This window comes from Prunus avium, chromosome 1 (genome assembly GCF_965620075.1).
Source record: "Prunus avium chromosome 1, drPruAviu1.hap1.1, whole genome shotgun sequence".
In the NCBI taxonomy this organism is placed as follows: domain Eukaryota; kingdom Viridiplantae; phylum Streptophyta; class Magnoliopsida; order Rosales; family Rosaceae; genus Prunus; species Prunus avium.
In genome coordinates, this window is record NC_142284.1 from 61,975,610 (window position 1) to 61,982,530 (window position 6,921).

General features: G+C 33.7%; 1 pseudogene; it reads left to right on the top strand.

Moving 5' to 3' along the window:
- Nucleotides 1-2,176: 2,176 nt before the first annotated feature.
- On the top strand, nt 2,177-4,650 carry LOC148298143 (uncharacterized; annotated as a pseudogene).
- Nucleotides 4,651-6,921: the final 2,271 nt, after the last annotated feature.

Consider the following 6,921-nt stretch of genomic DNA (forward strand, 5'->3'; position numbering starts at 1 on the left):
CGTACAGTCTCTTCTAAAAATATATGCATGCTGATACGGATGTGCAATCGAAATGATTGCTTATGTTGTTCTGGCGGGCAGGATGAAGAAACAAACCTGTGGCGTTGATGTTCCATGTTGTTTCACACTTTCCATCTATTCATTTGCACAGGTGAATCCCCACCTCCTCAAAAAATAGACTCAAAAGCATTTGTGCTTTGAATTCTTTGTTAGCTTATTTAAAGAGATGAATGTTTGTTGGGTGGTGCCAAAGGACTGTTTTTCGTTTTTCAGTGAAAAGTTCAAAATATTAGGAGGTGGCAAAAAGGCTAAATCAATCTGGGGCTCTCTGGTGTTGGCAATTGTTTGGTGGGAAAGAAATCAACGGATTTTTGAAGACACACTACACCAAATTTAAGGGCCCGTTTGGTATCCTATCCAAGTAAGGAATTCAAAAACTTTGATTATTTTAAAAAACAAAGAGTTCTCAAATCCATTTTTAAAAATTCAAAAACTTATTTGGTATGCAACTTGAAAACAGTTTTTAAATTTTTAAAATTTAAAAACTTGTTTGGTTGAATTCTTGAAAACAATATTTTTTAGCTAAGGTATTGATAAACATTTTATTTTATTTTATACAATTGATAAACATTATTGAAATTATACTAAACATACTAATTTTAAATCTATATTTTAATACCATACATATATGATGATCGTCAAACTCAATTGATCTTCAAGTCTTAAATAATACATATTAAATTAAATTATTTTAGACTAAATAAATTCTAAGATTAGTGATTCCGAATATAATCCATCCACATTGCTCTGGCTATCTAATCTCTAGCATCACTTCCTCATGCAAATGGGTGTGTTCCCTACTTGATTCGCTCCAGAGCTTTCTTCATCTACCACATCAAGATCATGCAAATTGTGTAAAATTCCATTAGGGCCCCAAACACCATCATATATGTATATAACCAAATTGCAAAATTGGAATGAGAATAAATCTTCACAAGTCTCTAACTAAAATTGCAGATAAAGAATTCCATGATATAGCTGAGCCTGAGATACAAAATTGCTACCATACACAACACAATCAATGAATAAAGAATTCCATGGTAAGGTATGCAATGTCATATTTCCAAGCCTTCATAGAACATAATCTACATAGAACCCAATTTAAGCAAGCTCATGACAACTCTATTCAAAGCTTGATTTTTCATAACAGTAGAACAACTTATAATAACCTTCAATATGGTTCACTAGCCATATGCTTGACAATACCAGGAAAATCCAAACTATGGCCACACAAATATGAAGAAACGATAAAACTGGCTATATATAACTTAGAGAGAGAGAGAGAGAGAGAGAGAGAGAGAGAGAGAGATACCTCTGTAATGCTTAACCAGTCCAAAACAAAACTCACAAAAACCACAACCAAAGGGAACCCTACGGCTTGAAAACTTGAGCAGAAAACTTCTTCTGTAACAATTCCTACTAGTTTGAACAAAGGTCTAAGAAAAAATTTGTCTACAAAATACATGATTTTTACTGTCACATACTGAACAAGCTCTTATCAAAACTTGTCAAGTTAAGTGAAAAGATCAGTCACAATAAAATGAGTTAATTTTGACTGTAGAGCCCATACTATTGGCAAGCTGATGTGCAAAAGACTACATATTCAAGAATTCTTTTTAAACAGAATATAGAAGTTACGTTGATTAACATATTAAGACTTCTTTTTTGGACCAATACAGGAAAAAAATTGCAGAGAAGCATCAAATGAACAATTCAACATAAGCAGGATCTCATAAGTAACCCATATGAATAGCATCACTGAGCAAAAATCATTCAGACTTCTGAGTACTAGAGACTTCAAATGAGATTAAAAAAACAAACAAAAACAACTGAAAAAACTGAAACCAAAGAATTCTATAACTAGAATAGGAAACACAGTGGACCCATAATGTCAAAATCTAAAAGCATTTCATCACTTTCTATGAAAAAATAATCAATTAGGTTACACACAAGAATTCATATAAATAAAATCGAATTAGATATAAATAAGCTATAAATCAAACATAACCCAAATGAAAAATAAACTCCAATCTTCAGTAACAAGGACAACAAGGAACTAAAATTACCCGATTGTAGAGATCGGAGATGAGCAACTCCAGCTCACGACGAGCCAATGATGGTGCACGCCTGTTCGGCGGCATGTGGCGTCGAGACTTCAACTGACGGAATCGCAGAGACGAGAGGAGGCGGCGAGGGCGGTGCTCAGATGCCCAGCCCTAAAAGTTACTGATGAGAGACAGGGACGAAGAGAGAGATGGAGAGAGAGAGAGGGAGCAAGAGAGCTTCAAGCTTCGTCTGTCTTCATTAGGAAAAAAAAAAGGACGTTCAGACCCGCCCAGGCCGCCTAGGCGCCGCCTAGAACAGCCCAGGCCGCCTAGGAGCCGCCTAGAACCGCCCAGGCCGCCTAGGAGCCGCCTAGAACCGCCCAGGACGCCTAGGAGCCGCCTAACTCCCTTATAGCATCAGAGTTGTTATCTTAGTGGAGATTTCAATAGCTGAATGACATTTGATGGTTTTCATAGAGAAAGTCCAATCCAATCCAATCAAACGCAGCAGCCGAAATGAAAGAAAAAAAATTCGAAGCTTGAGTTGAGAGAGAGAGAGGCTCAAGACCGAGACTTTGAAGCTTGAAAGCGAGCGAAATGGCTGTGACTGCGAGAGCAAGTTTCGTGCCCGTTCCAAATATATTTAAACCGTATAGCCGATCGGCTATACCTTTAAAATATTCGAATATATTCAAAGCGTATAGCCGCACGGATATACCTTTAAAATAATATATTTAACTGGTATAGCCGGGCGGCTATACTCTTGAAATGTACAATTTTGTCATGTTATCTTAGGGTTTAGGGCTAAAATACCACTTTAGCTAATTAGGATAGAGTTATTTCTTCAATTATTTTATTTATACCAATGATATTGGGGAATGAGAATTTAAATTCTTTCCGATACCTCCCACTCTAATGATTTCCAGTTATTAGCCCATTAGGCAAGAATAAAAAATAAATTTTATTTATAAGAAATAATACGGGTTAAACCCATAAATACAACAACAAAAAATAGGGATCCACCAACATTTTGGGGATAAAAGAATCTTGAATTTCGGGGTATAAAATTGCTTGTGTAAAAATTTACTTTCTAAAATTTATCCATCGTAATTATGAACTAAATCCAACGACAACCTTTTTCTTATTGCACTTGACAACCCTGCTCTTCTGCTTTTAGATACATCAGTATACTCTCTGCATATGAAAAATTGGATACAAAACATTCTAATGAGACAACGAAGAGAAGAGTTTTGAAATAAATTGAAGTTATCAGAGGTCATATGGCATTGATATATATATACGAACTATCTAAATGAGATTCAAACAACGAGTTAGATGAGAAGTAGCATCTCATTCATAAATATACCATACCCACGTGCACCTTAAATTCCCAATGTTGAGAGGGGAGAAAAGTGCAATACCTCTCTTGTATCTCGCAAGCGTAGGAGATATCCAACCTTTCGTGAAGACATCGGTTTGATAAAGAAGCTAGCTACATCCAATCATACATTAATACCGGCAATCACAACCCACAATATACTCAATTTTAATAAAGAGAAATGTAAAGTTACCCAGAAGCTGAAACGCTCAGGGTCTTGTAGTGAAGGCATCAGCTCTTCCACGCCGAGAAGTCTCTCAAGTTGTCTTTGATCTGTAAAGAGATACTATCATACATCAAAAGGACACATAGGTATACTGAACACAAGAATAGGCGTTGATGTGTTTGTATGCCCCAAAAAGATACATCACATTGCCCAGCATCTTGAGCTTCCCAAAGTGAAAGTAAATGGGAAAGTGTTCATTGTAAACATACAGGTATTTTTTCAGAATTGATTTATCTTGTTATGTTTTGTTTGTTATATTTTGGCAATATCTAATGATATTGCTCTGCGCCTTGTTGCAGTTGCCTTACTTATCATGCTGCAATGTTTCTTGGTGATAGTGATGGAGAGGGGATGAGTCTTGTAATGTATTTCAAAGTTTCTGAGAATTTTGATGAAGACATCTCTCCTCAATTCCAGGACAGCATCAAGGTAACTTCATTTTGTATGCAACTTCATCCATTTGGATAGGCATGTACTTTATTCTGATGTACTCTCCCTGATAGAAATGTGATCTTATGTTCTAAAGGAACACTCAGTCTGTTGATATATTTGAATGATGCTTTTAGAAAATGGCTGAAGATGAGACGGAAAAAGTTAAAGGATTCACAAAGGACTCCACTGTACCTTTTATAGAAAGACTAAAGATCTTGGCTGGGGTGGTAAATCCTGAGGATATCGGTCAGAGTTCTGCTGAGAAGAAGCTTGTATATGCATATAATGACAAATCAGTTCTTTCACGCCCCTAGCACAATTTTTACAAGGTAAACATTGAACATTTATGTTACTGAGTGTTAAGAAGATGAAACATAAAAACCATGTTGTTTGACTTTATCAAGCTCTCTCACATGCAGGGTCCTAACTACTTTGAGATTGATCTGGACATTCATCGCTTCAGCTACATATCAAGGAAGGGTCTCGACTTGTTTTATGAACGTCTTTGAAAAGGGACGATACTCTCTTCTAAAATATTCTATTTATGGAGTATAGCCATCTCTTTTAAAATATTCTGTTTATGGCTTATAGCCGCACGGCTATACTGTTAAATATTCTGTTTATCGGCTAGACTTGTAAATATTCTGTTTATCAAGTATAGCCGTGCGGCTATACTCTTTAAATATAACAATTAAAATCTGGATTTCTCTGTAGCAAACCTGAGCCTTGAGATAATGAATCAATTAGACATGGTATGTATTTACGTTCTAGCTTTGTTCCTTTGTGTACGCTCAGGGTTGAGAGAAAATTTATGCCTTGTTTGTTTGTTGCATGTGTATGAGAAGTGATATAATGACGTTGCTTATCTTTTTAGGTGCCCTTTGTCATATTTCCTAAATATATTCGAATATTTGAACAATATATTTGCGCGTCTATATTCGAATAATAATATAATTACTAATTGAAGTAATTAAAAAAGGATAAGGTATTACTTAATGACATATATATTAAATTAAAGAAGTTGGGCAAAAATAAAAGTAAAGAAACTAATTTTATATTGTAAAAATAAATAAATAAAGAGCAAGAAGACCTGTCGCGACGACATTTCGTCGACACATGTCTATGCCAGCCAAGGTCTTAAATATCGGAGGTATCGGAAATATCGGAAGTCAAAAAACACGGAAATATGTGGATATTATCGGTATCGGAAAAAATTGAATAAAAACCACGGAAATTGTAAGAAAAACTTGGAAATTTTTATTGTAACTTTGCAGGATGTTTATTTAGTCAATTATCTATTAGTTTATCACAAAAAATTGGAAGGAAATGCATTGCATGATGGATTTAACTGATTTAAGTTTATTATATAGCGAGCTGGCAAACACCGTAAATGTAGAAAATATGTAGTAATTAATGAAAGAAGATTAAACACACCATAATCATTTATATATAATGAATTACTACAATATTTTACACTTTATACATTGCATGGTAAGATACATGAGTGACTTAGTACAACATAGAGTTCCTATGAGGTTCAAAATTTTCACTATATTCATCATCTCTATGTGTAGAGTAAGTACATTTTGAAGAGTAGTCATCAAATGATAAATCCCCAAAATAGTTTTGCATGTAATTGTTAACATGCCACCCATATGGATCCGAGATTAGTTGACGTTGTCCATAAGCAAAATCATTTAAAGATTGAGTCTCGGATTCTTTCCATGAGTCGCTTGATTCCATCCCAACAGGAATGGGATATGAAGGGTAGGGAAATGGTTGGTTATGAGTATAACCATAGTTACTACTCATCTCATGTGAAAATTTGTTTCTTGCAAAAAGAATTCAAAACAAAACCATGTATATATAAATATTTTAGTATTTTCACAAAAACATAAGTGATATGGTGGTTAAGGTGTTGAAGGAGTAAAATGGTTTTCACAAATACCATGTACATAAATATTTTTGGGTTTTGTATCAGGATATTATCGATAATATCTCGATATATTGCCCAAATCATTCATAAAAATGTTGAAAATATCTTCCCGATAATATCGGGATAATATCGATATATTGACGATAACACTATGGTTAGTTGTTAAAATATCAGACCCCCAAAAATCAGATATTATCGGGATAATATCGGGGATATTATCGATATTTAATACCTTGATGCTAGCAACTATTTGCCAAATTAGAACTCTCCCGAGAAAAGCTTCCTATCCGACGAAATGTCGTCGGGAGAGGTCTAATCCGGCAAAATTGTGTCGAGATAGACCTGTGCTGACGAAAGTTCTCCAGGAGAGGTTTTTTTAAATAATAAGTATAAACTTAGTATCTTTAGGTCAGTACATTTTTATTTTAAATTTTCTTTTTAGTAATTCAATAAAATTTTAGCCTTATTTAATTACTTTCATTAGTAATTATGTTTTAATAATTATTTATTTTGTGAATAATTAGTATTAAATATTTTAATTAAATTCATAAATATATTACTTAATAAATAGTAATTGGTTTTTTAATTTTTTTCTTTAATAAAATACTTAAATACTAATTATTCACTAAGTAAATAATAATTAAAACATAACTACTAAATAAAGTAATTAAAATAGAGAAATTCATATTATGATATTTCAAGGGTATAGTCATACGGCTATATGTTTAAAATATTATGTTTAAATTGAATCAATAAATTTGTGATCATGAAAATACTCTAGTAATTCGTTGACTCACTTGAGAAGTTATTTTATTCCTTGTGTACATATCCACATGACATGTTG